The sequence below is a fragment of the Heptranchias perlo genome, chromosome 2 (genome assembly GCF_035084215.1).
Source record: "Heptranchias perlo isolate sHepPer1 chromosome 2, sHepPer1.hap1, whole genome shotgun sequence".
In the NCBI taxonomy this organism is placed as follows: domain Eukaryota; kingdom Metazoa; phylum Chordata; class Chondrichthyes; order Hexanchiformes; family Hexanchidae; genus Heptranchias; species Heptranchias perlo.
In genome coordinates, this window is record NC_090326.1 from 128,619,737 (window position 1) to 128,640,412 (window position 20,676).

General features: G+C 42.2%; 1 non-coding gene across 1 annotated transcript; it reads right to left on the reverse strand.

The window, feature by feature from the left end:
- Window positions 1–20,390: 20,390 nt before the first annotated feature.
- trnan-guu (transfer RNA asparagine (anticodon GUU)) lies at window positions 20,391–20,464 on the reverse strand. The gene has a single exon. It is a non-coding gene; the product is annotated as a tRNA-Asn (tRNA).
- Window positions 20,465–20,676: the final 212 nt, after the last annotated feature.

Here is a 20,676-nt window from a genome sequence, read left to right on the forward strand (position 1 = left end):
ATCTGCCACATGATTTGGATGCTGGGATGAAACCGACATCCAGGTCAGATGAACAGCAGAAACAAACCAAGGTAATGGCCTGCAAACCTCTGAAAATGTTGCCAGCATTTTCTTTTGATTGGCCCTATTATAAAGGGGTTTGATCAGCTATAGAGTTTGCACTTTTGGAGCGGCCCCACCAGTGGCACTCCCAGCCATCCATCTGGCACTGCATCTCCAGCAGATACCCAAGATGCACTCATACTGGATTGGTATGTCCATCAATGATATCAAGATGAGCTGACTTTGCTCTGACCCCGGATGGTCCAGTGGGGTCGGGAGTGGAGGTCAGCAGCACCCTACCACATATGCTTGCTGGGTGGGCCCAAGAATTTCTAGAGACACTATCTTCACCCTCAAATTACAATGGGATCACACCCATTGGGAACCTCAGCCACTGACCTCAGCAGACTTTCTAGGATCAGGGCAGAGGTTCCCTACTTTTCTCATTAATGGTGGGCACCCACATCATTAGAGGCACATTTCGGGTGCCCACCTGCCCCACCATGCAGGAAAATTGGATGACTGGTACTGTGTCTGTTTGGGGGGGGAGCATGTTTGGGGTTCCTCCCAAAAAGAATGTAGATGTCCCCTCATTCTCTTTAGCAAGGGGATCACATTTAAATAGCAACAATAAAGCTGCTTACTGTTTTATTTGGAGATCCAGGACATGATTCTTGCCTGGACGCTCCAGCTGAGACCCAAATGTGCCTTTCATTGGGCCAGTATACTAGGTCTAACCAGGTATACTGCTGCTAATCTTACGCCGGTCTGTCCGAGAGCCAGTGATGCAGGAACTCCAGATGTTGGGAGTCCCTGCCCCGATTATATCCCCTCCAGCCTAATATTTGGTTCACCCTTGCTTGAATAACGTTTGGAGTACTCCAGAAAGACCAAGGATTTTCATCCCCCATATGTGAGCCTGGACAATGAATATTAGCGGGCTATTTCATATTTGGCAGGGAAAAGAGTCGCACCTGAGCCTGATCTGTCATATCCATACATGTGTACCTTCCAGCAGGAGTAACTGAGTAGGCGGCAGGAGTAGGAACTCTGACTAACTTAGCTCTGAATAACATAGTGACGCTAAGGCCAACTGTAATGTCCTTATTGTCAGCCTTGGCTTAGTGGTAGTAGTCTCACCTTTAGGTCAGAAGGTTGGGGGTTCAACCCCCATTCTAGAAATCTGAGCACATATCTAGGCTGACAGTCCAGTGCAATAAAGTGGGAGGACTGCACTGTTGGAGGTACTGTCTTTCGGATGAGATGTTAAACCAAGGCCTGTTAATTGTATCCATATGATTTATATCAATTTGTGTTAATTGTATTCAGGTGGTGCGCATCACTTGGGGACTCTCTTGTATCCATTTATATGAGAGCTTATCTAGGGTGTGAGGATGGTGGTTCTCTATGAATAAAGGCTTGGAAGCAACTGAAGACCAGGCTCTAGTATTCAATCCTTCACCACTTGGCTATTCAATTTATTACACCGACTGCCCTCTCATGTTGATGTAGAAGGCCCAATTCCACTATTTGAAGAAAGGAAGGGGAGTTCTCCTGGTGTCCTGGCCAACATTTACCTCTCAACCAACACCGCCAAAAACAGAGAATCTGGTAATTTATCTCATTCCTGAGTATAGGACTTTGCTATATAGGCACTATATAAATGGAAGTTCTTTCTTGTCACAATCCAGGCTGAGATCAGGTTAATCAGCATAGACTGGGATTGAACCTGGTCTGTATGACTCAGTTCCATAATGATGGGACACTTAGCAACTGAACCATCAATGACAAAAAAAAAGTAGTAAAGTGATTAACTAGAATGAACAAGACATTTCAAAAGAATAAGGACAAAACCAGTAAAGTTAAAATAACAGAAATAGGAGAGAGAGAATTGTGAAAAAGGGAAGAAAGGGCACTCAGTAGTAAGATGTTTAAAATGTTCTGTCCTTGCTTAAAATTGTTGTAAGTATTTATTTTGTAGTATAGGGTTAATAATATAGCAATAAAGCTACTGCTAACATGTGAGCAGCTTTGGGTCTATTGACATTGCAAGTTTAGCTCGGTGTGAAGAACCAACACCAAATTTGCAGTCTGAGTCCAACGTAACTTTGGAGCAAAGCTGAATAAGATTCCCTCAGACTGGTAGCTGCAGTGTAAATGGACACTTTATTAACGTACTATTTCAGTGGTGCTGTGCAGGTGCTGAAAGCTGTTTTTAAAAATGGTCAGCTCAGGGAACATGGAATTCCATGGGATGGCTGGCAGTCTCAGGATTAAAATTGCCTGTGAACAAAATCTTCCCTCTTACTATCACAGTGTACTTTGCTGGAAGGCTTAACAACTGCATTAAAAACATAAGATAAGCATCTCCACTAATTAAGAAGGTAAACATATTAAATTGCAGAATCATTTTATATGTAAAGAATAAAAAAATGAGTTTGTAATAGTTTAACATTTTCTTCACAATAACAAAAAGTAGTATGTGCGTGTTTGTGTGTGTGCACGTGCATACGTGTATATGTGTGTCTGTGTGGAGAAGGATACCAGGGCTTCCCACTTCAACAATAACAACAACAACTTGCATTTATATAGCACCTTTAATGTAGTAAAACATCCCAAGGCGCTTCACAGGAGCATTATCAAACAAAATTTGACATCAAGCCACATAAGGAGATATTAAGACAGCAAGGGGTAGGTTTTAAGGAGTGTCTTAAAGAAGGAGAGAGAGATAAAGAGACAGAGAGGTTCAGGGAGGGAATTCCAGAGCTTAGTGCCTAGGCAGCCGAAGGCACAGCCGCCAATGGTGGAGCGATTAAAATTGGAGGAGCGCAGAGATCTCGGTGGGTTGTAGGGCTGGAGGAGGATAAAGAGATAGGGAGGGGCGAGGCCATGGAGGGATTTGAAAACAAAGATGAGAATTTTAAAACTTCCAACGATGAGGCAATTTAAAATTCAGTCTGACCTAATACCAGTCACACACCATCCCGACTTGGAAATATATCGCCGTTCCTTCATTGTCGCTGGGTCAAAATCCTGGAACTCCCTTCCTAACAGCACTGTGGGAGAACCATCACCACACGGACTGCAGCGGTTCAAGAAGGCGGCTCACCACCACCTTCTAGAGGGCAATTAGGGATGGGCAATAAATGCTGGCCTTGCCAGCAACGCCCACATCCCGTGAACGAATAAAAAAAAAGGTGTACTCAATCTATTTGAGAAGCAAAATTCTCAGTAAATAGATTGCTGCTGGAAAATAAACAGATGTTTTGAAAGAGACATGATTAAGTACAGAGCACATAGGGGAGGATTTTGAGGCCTCCTGCCAGATGGAAACAATGTGGTAAAGCCCTGGAAATGGCGGGGTATGACTTACCTCCCATTTCCATCAACGGTGTGGCCAACGCCATCTTCCCTTGAGTTTACCGCTGGGCAGCAGGAATGCCTGCCTGAGACAAGCAGCAGGCCATTTAATACACGAATCAGGATCCTATAACCTAGGATTTTAGGACTCAACTGGACGGACGGTGCGCTGTGCACATTACATACAGTTTCAGCTGGCGGTCTAACGAAGTGGGAGCCCCAAAGGTAAGTAGCCATTTATTTTTGTGGGACTGGCAGGATCAGGCGTGGTCCTCCGGGCTCCAAAATAACAACCTGGCCCACTGCCGCACCGAGTCACCCCCTGCCTCCAAGAATGGGCCTCTCCTCCGAACCTACCTTTTTCCAGGCCTGGGGAACCGGCTGGGTGGCCAATACTGCAAGCAGCTCAGAGTTGGCGGGCTGCCCCGGGGTGCTCGTTTACCACCCACAACCTGCTGGCTGTATGTTAATGAAGCCCAGCCCTCAAAATGGACCAGGCCTCCCATTAGGTCTATTGGGCAGCCGGCTGAGGCACTCCACTGGCCAACTGCCTGAACACGGCTCAGGGGAAATCTACCCCACAGTGTTTTGTGATCGCATTTCAACATAGGCCTATTAAAGTCCTGCATTATGTCTAAATCTATAATATATTAAAAACACTGCATATAGAGTACACTTCCTGTCATCGTCACACTTACTTTCTGTCACACTTCAAACGTCAGACTTTAGTACATCAATTGATTCACTGTAAATCACGCCACAGGAAATATGAAACTAAATTTTCCTATTTTAAAGCCTTTTTTGGGGAAATCTCAGCACTAAATAGAGGAAAATTCAGTGGAGAGACTTTGCGCCAAAACTCTGCCAATTCGGAGGAGTACTGACATGTTCTTCCACGCTTGCTCTTAGTCCCCAGCTGTGCCTGCTGAAAATCTGCCCCCACCATTAAATTTCTTGCACAATGAGTTTGCAACATGCAACACTCAATTTCACGCTCCCAGCATTGGTTTACTGTGTGCAAAAATTAACACCAGTATGTCAATGGTAGCGCAGGTTGCTAGAGGTGCCAGCACACTGGAACTGCTGCTTTGGATTGATTTAACTTAATTTATCTATTTTCTTTAGAAGTTCTTTATGTTAAGAATTGCTGAACTTGGACTTTGGTCACTACAGGATTGTTACTAGAGGATACAGCCTTTTCTTGTGCCTGCTCTTGAATCTAGTAGCCATTCCCTTTCTCCTAGTTATCAGTAAAAGTGACAATGAAGCTGTAAAAACTCAACTGATTCACTAATGTCCTTTAAGGAAGGAAACCTGCCGTCCTTACCTGGTCTAGCCTTTATGTGACTCCAGTCCCACACCAATGTGCTTGTCTCTTCACTGTTCTCTGAAGTGACACCAAACCTTTACAAAGAATAAGAAGAATTAAACCAGGTGGACCACTCAGCTGTAACCTAGGCATCGAATTAGGAGATGACGAGGCACACCCAGTCCAGTTGACCTTGCAAAGACCTCTTCACTAACATCTGGGGTCTGGTACCAAGTTGGGAGAGCTGTCCCACAGACTAGTCAAGCAACAGCCTGACATAGTCATACTCACAGAATTATACCTATCAGCCAACATCTCAGATTCCTCCATCGCCATCCCTGGCTACATCCTGTCCCACAGGATTGTCTCTGCACCCAATGAAGTCTCATGGCTTTAGGTCCAACATGGGCAAGGAAACCTCCTGCAGATTACCATCCACGGCCCTCCCTCAGCCGAAGAATCAGTACCCTTCCATGTTGACCACCATTTGGAGGATGCACTGAGGGTAGTAAGGGCACAGAATGTCCTCTGGGTGAGGGGCTTCAATGTCCATCACCATGAGTGGCTTAGTAGCACCAACATTGACCGAGCTAGCCGAGTCCTGAAGAACGTAGCTGCCAGACTGTGCTTGCGGCAGATGGTACAAGAATCATTTTCAAAATTTATTTCAAAATATACTTTATTTCATAAAATTTAAGGATACACAGAGTTCAATGTAGATATCACAATTACAATTCAAAACAGTACAATACAGATTGTGCACAATATGATTCCATTATTACAATTCAAAACACAGTACATATTTTTTAATACATGGTGAAAAATACACAAGGTGGGATGGCTTTACACGGTGGCCTTTCCCCATAGAGCCTCTGCGTAGGTTGCATTTCGCTTCAGTACTCATGGACCTTGGAGTGTGCCAGTCGGCAACACTCGGTCGTGGACAGCTCCTTAAGCTGAAAGACCAGCACGTTTCAGGTGGACCAAAGGGCCTCCTTCACCAAGTTGATGGTCTTCCAGCAGCAGTTGTTACCTGTCTCGGTGTGCATCCTGGGCAACAGCCCGTGGAGCACAGCATCCTGTGTTACTGAGCTGTTGGGGATGAACCGGGATAGATACCAATGCATCTCTCTCCACACCTTCTGGGCGAAGGGACAGTCCACCAGGAGGTGGGCGACGGTCTTGTCACCGCTGCAGCCTCGAGGGCAGCTCATGATGGCGCTGAGATGCCGTGTGTGTTGGAAAGACCGCATTGGGAGGGAACAGGCTCGAGGGGCTAAATGGCCTACTCCTGTTCCTATGTTCTTCTGTTCCCTTCTCACCACCATCCAAGCTATATCCTTGGTCAGTTCCGGCAACAAGACATTCTGCCAAGTGGCTTCAGCTGTCTGGTCGGGGAACTGCCTGATCAGATCAACCCTCTCCTTTCCCTGCAGGACCCCCAGAAAGTTCCATTCTGACCACTATCTGACGACCTTCTGGTCGAGAGGGTTCCTCTTCAGGAACTTCTCCACCTGGACGGGACGTCCTGCGTCTGCTCGGCCAGTGTGGCCAGACTCAACCTTCTCAGTGTGGTGGACAGGTAGAAACTCAGTACGGGTGACACTTGAGCATGATTTTAGCATGGCGGCGGGATGTCAGCTGGGGTGGTGGGGGCGGGGAAGGGGGGAGGGTCAATGGGCACGTGGGAAACTCGGGAAAAAAATTCCTACTTTTTCTCGAGCGATCGCAAAGTAATTGAAGGGCATTAATGTGGCTTCTGGGTTTTGCATCTCCAAGCTGCGCAGCGGGTGCATTGCGCATCCGAATGACCTGCTGGGAGCTGGATTATTTAAAGGGCAATTGTAAGAATGGCTTTTGTGGGAGAGAAAAGAAATTGAACAACATGGAGCAGCAGAGGAGCAAGCCAGCAGCCAGGTTCAGTGACTCCTCACTAGAGGTGCTCCTGGCCGGGGTGAGGAGAAGGATGAAGACGCTGTACCCGGCAGACAGGAGGAAGCCCCCTGCCTCCGCCACCAAGAAGGCCTGGCTCGAGGTGGCAGAGGAGGTGACCAGCAGCGGCAACGTCTCCCAGAGTTGGGGGCAATGCAGGAAGCGCTTCAATGACCTAACCAGGTCAGGAAAAGTGAGTAGTTACTGATTCACCTGCATTCTGCAGTGCACACTACCCTCTCCTCACACTGCCCTGCAAAATCTACTCCATCACATCACTCCTTACACCCACTTAAGGCTCATCATCAACTTACCTTCACTTTCCGTGCACTTCCTCACCTTCCCATTTGTGCACCCAGCACTCCGACCCACCCCAATCCTGATGCAATGTGATAAATCTGTCATGTAGTCACCCGCTGATGCAACTGTTTCATTGTCAGCCTCACCCAAAGCAATTCATCCATCAGGTGACCACTTCAGCCCCACTCACTCACACGTCTGTACTTTCACCCCTTGTAGAAGAAAGGTTAGAAGCAAGGGAGGGGGCAAGGACAGGAGGATGGCCAGCATAAATAGTGGCCCTCACAGAGGCGGAGGAGGAGGCCTTGCAACTCAGTTGAACGGTGGAGTGCCTGGTCGTCGGGAATGTTGAGACTGGCACCCCGCAAACGTCTGGTGACAAAACTTTAATATCCCTCACACACAACATGGATTGATGTTGTCTATGATTGGCCTGTTGCGCACATTACTTCTGAGATGATTATGAATATTGCTGTATGTTCTCTTCCAGGGGGGTCATTGACTGAAGACGTGGATGAGGGTGACTCCTCAGAGGAGCTCCCTGCCTCTGAGGGCGCAGCGTCACATTATAGTGAGCCAAGCACCAGCACAGATACTCGCACCTCAGTGGGTCCTATTAGAGAGGTAGTTGGGTTGTCACCTGGTGAGTCACCACACACAAGTGAGCACGAGCAGATGCTGGTGGCAGGGGCAGCTGTGGAGAGTCCACGTCGGTGGGCGCACTCCTCTCCAAGCTCTGCTCAGCTTGGCACAGATGCTGAACCTCGGGGGCCATCCTTGAAAAGGAGAATAATAGAGGAACAGACGTGCCTTGGCGACGTACTGGAAGACTTGCCACGCTCATTCTCCACATTGACGCAGAGGCTGGAGGAGTCCACCTCCAGCATTAGTGGACTGGTGGCGCAGGTAAGCGTGGGAATGTCTGCGATGGAGGGAATGGGAGTCTCCATTGAGCTTCAAGCACGGCTCACAGATGAGTCCATTCAGGCCCTAACAACGGCTGTGCGGACTCTGGATGCCAACATGTCTACTGCCTTAAAAAGGCAGACAGATACTTTAGCCATGGCCTTAGAACGCATCACAGATCTGCTCCAAGCTGTTGTCCAGTAGAGTGGCAGGAGTGATGTGGGCCTGGTCCAGGAGAGGGATGATGGAAGGGGGGACATCACTCAAAGCACTCTCATATATCTCACCCGTTGGTCCCACCTCAAACAGTACCAGATATGCTGCCTCCTCTCCAGATGGCCGAGTCTGCCCCTGCACAGGTGCAGGTGCAGCAGTCTTTGGAGTAGCCCTCACGGGCTCAGAAACCCATAGGTTATAGGCCAAAAGCATCTAAGCAGTCCGGGCACAAATCTGAGCAACTTGCCACTATCTCTGCTGCAGCCATAGGGGATGCACCATGTAGAAGCTGTAGGAAGAGAAAGTTGAAGGTTTTGTAATCACCAAGGTTATGCACAAGGGTGTCTGACAGACTGTCACGTTTTTCATTTATATTTGTTTTTTGTTAAATTCACATTAAATGTTATGATTCTCACCACCTTCAAAAAAACCATGCTGGCTTTCCTTAATTTATCCACACTTGTCCAAATGACTGTTAATTTTGGCCTGGATTATTGTTTCTAAAAGCTTCCCCACCACCGAGGTTAAACTGACCGGCCTATGGTTGCTGGGTTTATCCCTGCACCCTTTTTTGAACAAGGGTGTAACATTTGCAATTCTCCAGTCCTCTGGCACCACCCCTGTATCTAAGGATGATTGGAAGATTATGGCCACTACCTCAGCAATTTCTACCCTTATTTCCCTCAGCAACCTGGGATGCATCCCATCCAGACCGGGTGACTTATCTACTCTAAGTACAGCTAGCCTTTCTAGTGTCACCTCTTTAACCATTTTTAGCCCATCCAGTATCTCAACTACCTCCTCTTTTACTGTGATTTTGGCAGCATCTTATTCTTTGGTAAAGCAGATGCAAAGTACTCATTTAGTACCTTGGCCATGCCCTCTGCCTCCATGAGTAGGTCACCTTTTTGGTCCCTAATCAGTTCCACCCCTCCTCTTACTACCCGTTTACTATTTATATGCCTATAGAAGAATTTTGGATTCCCTTTTATGTTAGTTGACCTGGTTTAAAGGTCCAAGTGGCTTCCGAATGCTGTAAGGAAACTTCTTTTTTTTTATTCATTCATGGGATGTGGGCATCGCTGGTGAGGCCAGCATTTATTTCCCATCCCTAATTGCCCTTGAGAAGGTGGTGGTGAGCCGTTTAATTAAATGATTCCTCGTGGTTCAGGCTGGAGCGTATTGTCCAAATGCAAGTTTATTACTCGGACACCAATAGTATAATAACTATTACTGTTATGCAATAAACTCAGACAACCGGGTTTCCTGCAGACCCAAGGTGATCCAGCCTGGTTTCTGTAGGTTGGACTTCCGCCTGTCCTGTCTGCTTACCTCACCAAAAAGCCTGCTGCTTGTCCTTATATCTTCCCCTTCCATGTCCAGAACCTTCCCCTTTAATGTGAGTCATCTCACATGATGCCCAGAGTGTATATTGAAGTGAGGTTCCTTCAGACCCCGACATAATGACCATGTTGCTAATCAGTTTAACCTGATATCTCCTGCCTGGCAATACAAAGGGACAGGAGATGCCCTGGGCATCCCAGATAGATACTGTGATGACTGACTGGCCTCCATTGTTCCAGCTAACCTATGATATTAACACATATCCTGATCTGGTAATCACATCGAGATGTAATTAACTTTGATGGGACGCAAAGCAAATTCTAACAGCTACATCTCGCTTCCGTTTCCATGCCGTTTTTCAGAGGCCATGGGAAACACATTGAGGCAGAGCTAAAATTTTTTCCCTGCCTCGATACACTAAAAATTAAACCCCTTAAATAGTTTAAGTATCTTAATTGTCACTTTAAATATCGGAGCCAGTGGGACTTTTGGCTTCCTGAAGAGTGCGCGCACCCAGATGCTTCTGGGTTGAACATGGAAGTCGGCAGCTTGGAGCAGGGACTCGTTCCCGCCGCCCCCCCACACCAACCCACCTGATCTGGTCATGGAGAGAGAACGCTTCCCCCCCCCCCCCCCAACATACAAAGCTTCCGTTTGGCCTTGGCAATCTGTTCCTCCTAGTTCTTGGTGCAGGCCTGAGGCCCCTCAAACCACACCCTAGCACCTTCAGTTAGTCGCACCTGATGGTGAAGGGGGCAAAGGATCAGGTCTCCCACTTGCCAAAGATCATGGCCTTGCTCTTAATGCGGTTCACTCTGGCCCCCAAGGCCAGCTCGAACTGGTCGCAGATGCCCATCAGTCTGTGGACCGACCGTTGATCAGAGCAAAAGCCGGTGACATCGTCCATGTACGAGAGGTCTTAACCTGAGAGCCTGTGCTGCCTCGGGTCATCACACCCCCGGTACCCTTCCTGATGGACACTGCAAATGCCTCGATACAAAACATGATTCGTCCCAATTGCAAAGCTTAACTGGAGGTGAGCAATGTTTCCCTCGTCATCCACCCTCAATGTCACTTGGATGTTCCTCTTGCTCATCCAGATCTTGAACATGACCTCGATGTCAAAGCTCTGTTCCACTCAGTCCACGCATCTCATGAAGAACATCAGCACATCCATGATGGGCACATGTGAGTTGAACATGTGGACTGTCAGTGGCTCCACATTGAGAAGCGACAATGGTGCTTCCTCACCCTTCTCCTGGAAGGCCTGGAGCATCTTTAGGCATCCTGTGAAGTCCCTGAAGGGCACTTCAAAGTATCCACTCTTCGGGAAGTCTTGCAGACAGAAGATGTCCGCGGTCTTGAAACCACAGGCTTTGAGAAGTATTAGGATCCACCGCTACATCAGCAAAGCTTAAACTGGTAATAGCTGATCCTACTCATCCTGGGAGATCCGCCTTCTGGATCATCATGATGAGAGAACCAACATGAGGGAATAATCTATTTGACTTTGTCCTCACTTGTCGTAGGTCCCTCTGTCCATAATGGTATTGGTAGGCGTCACCACCGCACAGTCCTTGTGGAGACGAGGTTCTGTCTTCACACTAAGGGCACCCTCCATTGTGTCGTGTGGCACCACCACCGTGCTAAGTGGGATAGATTAAGAACAGATCAAGCAGCTCAAAACTGAGCATCCATGAGGCGCTATGGGCCATCAGCAGAATTGTATTCCACCACAATCTGTAACCTCATGGCATAGCTCTCACTCATCCATCACCATCAAGCCAGATGACCAACCCTGGTTCAATGAGGAGTGTAGAAGAGCATGCTGAGAGCGGCACCAGGCATATCTAAAGATAAGATGCCAACCTGGTGAAGCTACAGTACAAGACTACATGCATGCTAAACAATGGAAGTAGATTGCTTTAGACAGAGCTAAGCGATCCCACAACCAATGGATCAGGTCAAAGCTCTGCAGTCCTGTCACATCAAGTTGTGAATGGTGGTAGATAAGTAAGCAACTAGTGGGAGGTGGAGGCTCCATGAACATCCCCATCCTCAATGATGGCAGAGCTCAGCACGTGAGTGCAAAAAAACAAGGCTGAAATATTCAGAACCATCTTCAGCCAGGTGGATGATCCTTCCTTGCCTTCTCCTGAAGTCCCCACCATTACAGATACCAGTCTTCAGCTAATTCGATTCACTCCATGTGACATCAAGAAACGGCTGAGTGCACCGGACACAGCAAAGGCTATGGGCCCCAACATTATCCCAGTTATAGTGATGAAGACCTGGGCTCTAGAACTAGCCACACTTCTAACCAAGCTGTTCCAGTACAGCTACAACACTAGCAATTACCTGACAACGTGGAAAATTGCCCAGGTATGTCTTGTCTACAAAAAGCAGGACAAATCCAACCTGGCTAATTACCGCCCTATCAGCCTAATCTGAATCATCAGCAAAGTGATGGAAGGAGTCATCAACAGTGCTATTAAGCGGCACTTACTCACCAAAAACCTGCTCACTGATGCTCAGTTTGGGTTCTACCAGGTGGACTTGGCTCCAGACTTCATTATAGCCTTGATCCAAACATGGACATGAGCTGAATTCCAGAGATGAGGTAAGAGTGACTGCCTTTGACATCAAAGCAGCATTCGACCGAGTGTGGCACTAAGGAGCCCTAGTAAAACTGAAGTCAATGGATATCAGCGGGAAACTATCCATACACGACACAAAAGGTTTAACTCTGACAATTTTTTAAAATCCATTCTCAGGATTTGGGCATCACTGGCATCTGAAAGGTAAAAGGTAAATTAATGTTTTCGCCAGAGATATTCCTCAAAACTGATATAAACAGGATGGGAAGTACATTTACACACACATTTATGCATTGTTCTCACTCCTCTCTTTGTTTTGGTCAATATATAGCATGTTCTTTTTTATGGGAATTCTTAGTTATGTGAAGTGAATTGGCTGCAGCCTTCAGTTGAAGCAGAAAAATTTAATTCTTCAGTTGTTAGAAGTTTTTTTATGGTTTCTTTCTGCTGTGGCAGATTTATGAGTTGAAAAAGACTTCACAGATTTTGCAACATCTGGAATGTTTTGATAGCTGGCCAGTGCAATGAAATGATCACAATGTAATTCAATTTAAGATTAGTGGATTGTATTTTTCATGTACTCACAGTATCATTTTTATTCTCACTGCTGTGAAATACTACTGGTAGGGACTGTGGACATAACAGCAACATTTTTTGTTTAGACAGTGAGTGCTGATGACATCAGTGGTGGACTACTAGCTTGAAGGAATTACGTGAATTAACGTGCAAAGTTAAAAGTTAAAATAACAAAGTCACCAGCATACTCTTCTGACATTAATTCAGTCCCTTCGTACCATCAGACACATTGATGGGGTGTTTTTACACAGAATTTTCTTTTCAGGTCAGCCAGGATCTAATTGAATGACGGAACAGGCTCGAGGGGCTGAGTGGACTACCCCTGTTCCTATGTCTTATGTTCCTCCAAGACAGTTTCTCCTGCTGATGTATTCAGAACTGTTTAAACATAAATATCCAAAAGACTTAGCAGAAAGATATAAAAAGCATGTTAAAGTTAATTGCAAGTTTTTGTGACTTCTTTTTTTAAAGTGTTGATGGTGAAACTCACTGTTATACAAATAAAAACTGTGATTGTTTATTTTTTCATGTTGGCTGATTTAAATACCTTTTCTTTCTTGTTATAAAAATGATAGTTCAACATAGATGGAAGCTGTGAAAGAGAGAATGAATGTAATATTTAAAATTGATTGTAATTAAACAATAGATAGAGTTTTAAAAATATCTTACACTGCCTCCACAGTCATCATTCAAATCTCATAAGCAATTGCTCAAGGGATATAATTATAAACAATGCGTTGTACATTTTATGCTTAGCCTATTCATATGTATATATTTTAAAATGTAAGAATAGTTCAAATCTGAAAATAAGTAACCCAATTATTGTAACTACGTTTACAACACATAGTATCTGCTCAGTTTAAGCAGCTCTCAGGCATGTCACATGTAGGAGAAAAACCTGACAGTCTGTCAGTGGGATCACATGGATGCCTTCTTGATCCCAACTGCTAATCTACAAAGCAGCATATGGGTCAGAATTAAATAGTCTTTTAGGCATGGATGACATAGATGCAGGACGCTGCTGCAATAATGGCGATAGAAATAAAAGAGATTGGAAATTAAGGAAAAATAAATTCAATTGCTGAAATATAAATTGCAATGAAATCATTACATTTTATATCAAGTACAATTATAGATACCATATGGATTGAAACTCTTAGATTTAAACAAAGTGGCATAAAATCACCTGAACGCTATCCACTTTCTTTGTGTATTAATAATTACATGTAAAATAAGTATTGACAGCAACGGGAACTTAGTGGAATAAAACACAAAATTATTCAGAGATGGGTTACATATATACGAATATATAATGAAATGGCAGTAATAAAATTTGGTTCTGTGCAAGTGCAAACTGAGGCGCGGCTGACTGGTAAAGTTTGCGAGCAGAGAACAGCAACACCTGTATAAAATCGTCACATCTTTGCGTGATATGTGTGTTAGCAATCAGGCTACGTCAGACTTTAAAATCACAGAGATTATGGTTTTGATAATGATCATACATTAAAATATATTGCATACATTATATACATTATTATGAATATTTAAATAGTAATGAAGAGACCTGAAGAGCGGACGTGTTAAACCCTTAATCTTAAATTCCAAGAAACTGCTTTGATTTCATTTTCCCTTTCAGAGGGATGCTCCAAAGAATGTACACAACAAAGGCCGGAAAGTAATGAAAATCGGCCACTCGAAATTGTTGTGGGGTAAACTGCACTGGAAAGAAAATGCATCTTCTGTCATAGTTCACGTGGACATTAGATATTTATAACAAACATGCAAGATTATCTAAAGTATACACAGCATTAAAGTACAGGAAAGCCCTTTTTATCCTGCTCGGTGATTCCATTCTTTCGGTTTTGAGGAATAGAAAGAAAATGCACTAAAATGCCGCGTATTCTTTAAAGGGCTCGAGTTACAATTTTTCGGGGGGGGGGGGTGATTATCGCATTTCATATCAACTGGATCACTTATTTACTTCTACCATCGATAATTATATGTTTACTTTCGAATGTGCGAAGCGCATTGGAGTCTAGAGGACGTTAAAGGCGCTATATAAGAGCAAATTCTTCTCCTCCGCTAACTTTTATCCCTCCTGAAATAGAAACGTTCTTACTATAATGTATGCTTTTAATATAGAATTTCTCAGCATGATCTAATTCAGCCTGGAGGCACTACTTGTGTGATACTGTGATCTAATATATCAAACAGTTGTTGCCAATAAATCTCGGTAATGTGTCTGACTGGAGATTTTGTATGCTCAGTAAAATACTGTCTCACGAATTATCTGATCTGTTAAAGTATCCCTTACTCTATAATTATGTTCACAGTTTGTAATGAAATCATTATCAGACATTTTATTTATCGCTTATTTAGTAAATATCTGCTTAACTTTCTCAGTCGGTACGTTTTAAATGATTTAAACCTTTGAGGATTTGTATGCTCTTCCTCTCAAATAATTATATATTTAGGATATATGGAATGAAGACATCTTTATGTCTGTGCTATTTGTGTACTAGTTCCAATCAGTTTCGTCGACATAAACCCTAAAATGCTGAACAATTTAAATGTTCTGTAATCAATAGTCCACGGCCTCTTCGATGGTACTTGAATGGGAGTGTTCACCAAATCGCACCAAATACTGCGGATGCTGGAAATCTGAAATAAAAGCAGAAAATGCTGGAAATACTCAGCAAGTCAGGCAGCATCTGTGGAGAAAGACTCTTCGTGAAGGGTCATCGACAGACGCTGCCTGACTTGCTGAGTATTTCCAGCATTTTCTGCTTTTTTTCCGCCAAATCACATCCTCCCCTATCAGAATGTTAAAATATGCAACTGGAATGCCAAGTCTCAGGGGAGTTAATTACCGGAAATGCTGTCTGGGAGGTGAAAAGTATGGCATGTTGAACCACTCTTCATGCTGCATTTCACTGATTCTGTTTGCTGTCCATGGCGTGAGACACTTATTTTAATACTGTAGTCCTCTGTTAACGTTAACTTCTTATACACTGCGAAGACTGTAGTGGTTTAGATTGATGATAGACGGACAGACATAGACAAGGTGGATTGATTCATATACATATGGTATATATATGCGTGTTTTCCCCTCTCTCACTCGCTCGCTCAAACACATACACGCACACAGCGAACGGGAAGTCCTTGGATTTATATGTGGATTGAGATTAATTGACTTTTCCGGGTGGCTGTTTTGCAGCGAAAGACCAGCTTTCTTCAATATATAAATTGCGCCCTTTCACTTCTATGTATATAGAATGTATGTATAAAACTAGTTTCCTTTTCCTACCTGAGTAATAGTTTGTAGTTGCTGCCTGGATGCATTTGTCATTCGCAATCAAACCATTGCGAAATTAATCTGTTCAGGTAAAAATTGGGAACACAAGGTGTATGCAATCTAGACGTGAAGCGTCCTATCGAAACGATATCTTTATTAAAAGGGATTTGAAATAAATTGAACGCTTAGGAAGCCTAAACGTGAGACCATTCTCAAGAAATTCAGGAAAAAACAAAGGTGATTTTTTTTACTCTTGCTTTTATTCCTTTGAATGTTCGTGGAAGCCATGTAAGTATTCCACCAGTTTAATTTTAAACTAGTAATAATTGAATAGCTCAGAATATTAATCAACAAATATTCAATTAGCAAATAACATCAAGATTACGTAGAAGTACACTTTGTGGAATAAAATAATCTGTGGTATTCCATTGGACAGATGAAGACTCCTTAAGAAATATATATTTATATTAGACGGTGATCGAAAGTTTTATTATTAATAGTCATCTATCTGCAACTAAAATACATTTTCTCTGTTTAGGTGATGCCTGAAGCTAAGGAAAAATAATTGAAAAACGTCGCATCCACCCATTGAGTAAACAAGAACCGAACCTTGAATTTAAACTTTCTAAATGTAATGTCTTGAGTTTTGTCTTAAAATCTCCCCTAATATGAATATTCTGCTAATCATGTGTTTGAAAGTTATCATAGAAAATATAGAATTTAACTACAATCAACTTCATATAGATTGTTTTTATTTCGATGTAGTAACAGTGTAGTCCTTAATGACAGATAAACACGAAAGGACTTTTACCGACTTTGTTTTAGAGCAGAAATAAAAGGGCCGCAAGTGCTGGAAATCTTACAGTAAAAAAACAGGAAATGTTGGAAATGCACAGCAGGACCCTCAGCACCTGAAAGAAAAAGACAGGTTAACGTTTGGAGTGTGACCCTTCATCAGGACCCAGTTTAGTTAGAGCATGAAATCAGTCACAGTCACTCGACGTTGTCTGCATTTTTCTGCAGAATATGTTCAATTTAATTTTAATTTATAAAATGCCAAAAATGGCAAGTGTATTGCATTCCAACTCACCTACATTTTCACTTTTTCGCCATTAATAGGTATCGATTAAAAGGACACGCGAAATTTATTTAAATGTCGAATCATTATATAATTACTAATGATGTCTTTCCAATGCATTGTCTCAGTTTCATTGATCTTTAGTGGATAGCAAATGATAATCGAGCTCATATCGAGGTGGTAAATAATTGTAAAATTACAGCCGATTTTTTTGTTGTTAAAAAAGTTAAACGTGGAAAGCTTAAACATTTACTTGTTTATGTTGTGCCACAAACTTTGGAACTTTTGAAAGGGGTTTCGAGACTAAACAGCGTAAACCAGTCCAAAGAAAAGGTAAACAAAAAAGCTGTTCTATCAAGAAACTTTGTGTCATAAACCATGCTATTTAAGCTCTTGAGATTTGTCTTTTACAGCAATTACATTTTGAAGTAGTTATAATTTTTTCTTCTCCCCATTTATTTTCATTTACTCTAACGTTCCATTTTTTTCACTAGATCGACAACTTTTTTGATAGTTGCTGACCCTGGTCTACTCTCATAAATGTTTCGTGGACATGTCCAAATGTAATTTCTGACATTTTAATGCTCCCTAAATTGGGCAATATAATCAAAATCGACCGACTACTGCGGGATTATTTGCTGAAAGGATTTGACTTATTTCGCTGTGATTATATTGTGAAGCTTTTATTTCCATTCTTATCCTATAGGAGTGAATCCCCTCTCTTGTCACTTCACACTTACTGTGAATTTGAGGGCTGCAAATTGAAAGAGGAAATAGAAGGGCTCAGCTGTCCTCACCGGAATTAATAAACATATTTTTTTGCAACATTGCGGGATTTCAATAGCTGCTTTGTGGCATGGGGACTTGGTCTACATCTCAAATGAAGAACAAAAATAAACTTTTTTCTTCCTGAAATGTAAAAAAATTCCACCAGATATTGCTGTATTTTACTGGTAACTTAAATAAATGCTACAATTTTCAGCCACTCCCCCTCAGTAAAATAACACAATTTTATTTTTTTATATTTAGAAGTATTTGAGATTCTGCAGTAAGAATGACTTGTAAGTAAAGATAAATGTTGTTCATATACAGATTTTTTATATTTTTGATATAGGTTTAGTGGACCAGAAAAATATTGTTTCTATTTTTGAATGGCATGGTCCTATATATTTCATTTAGTTCAATGGTCCTCTTCTAATCTAGGATTTAGTACAACATTGTTATTAAGATAAATAGGTAACCGATACTACAGAAGGATAAACAATATTTGAGGGGTTTGGAGTATTTTCGAAATTCAGCAGTGACGTACTTTCTAATGGGGTTTGCATGCCGGTTTCTTGTTTTGATTGAAAGACGAGAACTTAGTTAAATCGGACTGACTGCTTAAAGTATAGTAAATATTATTCTGTGTGCCCCTTGCTTCCTAAACGGGCATTACATTAGGTCTGCTCTGCCTGTAAAACCCAACTTACTAAAGCATAGGATGTTAGAATTTGAAATGGTTTGCCTATGAATAAAAATGTTCAATGTGATGGCCGAAGGCTATTATGTAAAGTAAAACTGCATTTATTAAAGGAACTTTATCGTTACATTCCTACAAAATTGCACCTGCAAATGCACAGACCACATTATATTTAAATAATAATTTGAAGAAACAACAAAGCGCCTAGCAAATGAAAAGCACAGAAATACAACGTAGATACAAATTAAGTCGTTTTTTTCCTGCAGGTTCTAAATTTCGGGGTGCACAATCCATTTCTGTGACATGACTCCCCTACTGTCACTTTCAATAAGTAATTCTCCTTGCATTATTTTCAAAATTTAATTTTTGGGGAAAAGGTGGCTTAGTGATAACATCTGAAAGTTCCATTAAATTTTGCAAAAGTAACAGCGCTCAGTAATAAAAGAAAAAAAAGGAAGACTTGCATTTATATAGCGCCTTTCACGACCGCAGGGTGTCCCAAAGCGCTTTACAACCAATAAAGTACAATGATTATATATAAGATGGAATGTAATCGTACTGGAATAGGTTAAATAATGTTTCTTATGTTTTGTTTTGCACTGATATTGGTGCGTTTAAAATTGTAGAAACAAGTGGCTTGTAAAAATTTAATCAGATTTAAGTAGAAACAAAAATAACACTATAGAAGCACAATAATAGCACAAAAGCATATCAAACCCAAGCACAAAAATGCTTAAAAACCTAATGGACAACGTTGAATTGTACAATGTTTTTCAGAAGATATATTAAAAATCATTGACATCCCATACTATTGTAACTAAAATGGGTCTTTGACAATAGGAAATGTAACTGTGAGACAGAAGAGAGAGAGAGAGTAGATAATGTAATTGCCAGGAGCTTAGGTAACATTTAGCCAGCAGGCCTTCTGTTTATTGAAAACTTAGAGTTAACATATAGCATGTTCTTTTTGTGTTTTGCCTGAAAACAATAAGTGAAGGATTGAACAGAGTACATTAAATACAGAGACATTTCTAATGATGCATTACACGTTCTAAGTAAATGCAATTGGTTCTTTTCACACACTCAGTATTTTGATGTAATCTATATGTATCCAGGACAAGTCTGTCCCAAAACCTCAAAACTTATAATAATGTTTAAAAGTGGGGAATTTTGCAATGAATAGTTTTAAATCGAGAGGTCTTAAAGCATCTTTCTTGAGTACTTAGGTATAAACATTTGAATGTTTCTTAGCCATTTTTACTTTGTGTTTTGTCATACTAAAATTGAAACTTTTCTATTGCGCTTGGAGAAATTTTACATCAGTAATTCTCAGATGTCATCGTGTTTATAACTGAAGGGCAATTGCAAACCCCTGACTATCCCAACAATATTTACAGAATTCCGAAGCCCTGTTGTGATATCGGCCGATAAACCGAATGCGGAAATTCGCACTGCACGATTTTACTTCTCTTTATGTAACAGTAAACCATTCGGCTGAATAATCGACTGAATTTTGTTATGGAAGACATACTACAGGATAGGCAATTATTTTTTCTTCTCAAGCAACACAACGTGAATGTTGAGAAGTTGTGTCCTTCTACTGCTCAGTATAGTTATAGACAGTCGGATTTACCAAGAGTTTTAATTTTGTAATTGATTATTTTGCACAGCTGCTATTGAAACAAATGTACAAATAAATCCTCATATTTTAGCCGCTGATATTATTTCTCGCATGTTCGTACGCGTTATTTCTTTAAGCGAGAACAGGGGTTATAGGTATTTCATATTAGCTGCTGGCCAAAGACGCGTTCAACAAAAAAAATCGTAGAAACTTGAACATTGTTATGTAATTTAACCTGAAACCTTTAGTTATTTTGCAGAGCATTCCTAATAGTGTACAAAATGACCAATGACTTTAGCGATATATAAAAACAATGCGAAATGTACGGAGCGATATCAGGTTATAAAAGGAGCGTCCCTGGGTGGGCTCGAACCACCAACCTTTCGGTTAACAGCCGAACGCGCTAACCGATTGCGCCACAGAGACAAGCTCGAAAAAATGTGACCTGGTAGACAGGATAACAGTGCGGGTTAAAAAAAACACTGGCACCGTCTTAATTATTCTCTGCATTCTCGACAGTCCTTACAGTAAACGTTCTTGTTAAATCAATTACTGCATTTTACAAGGCGCGTTTGAAAAGCGCCGGCTCTGCTCTACAGTCACAGGTTTCTTTGACGTTTGCATTGAACAATAATACA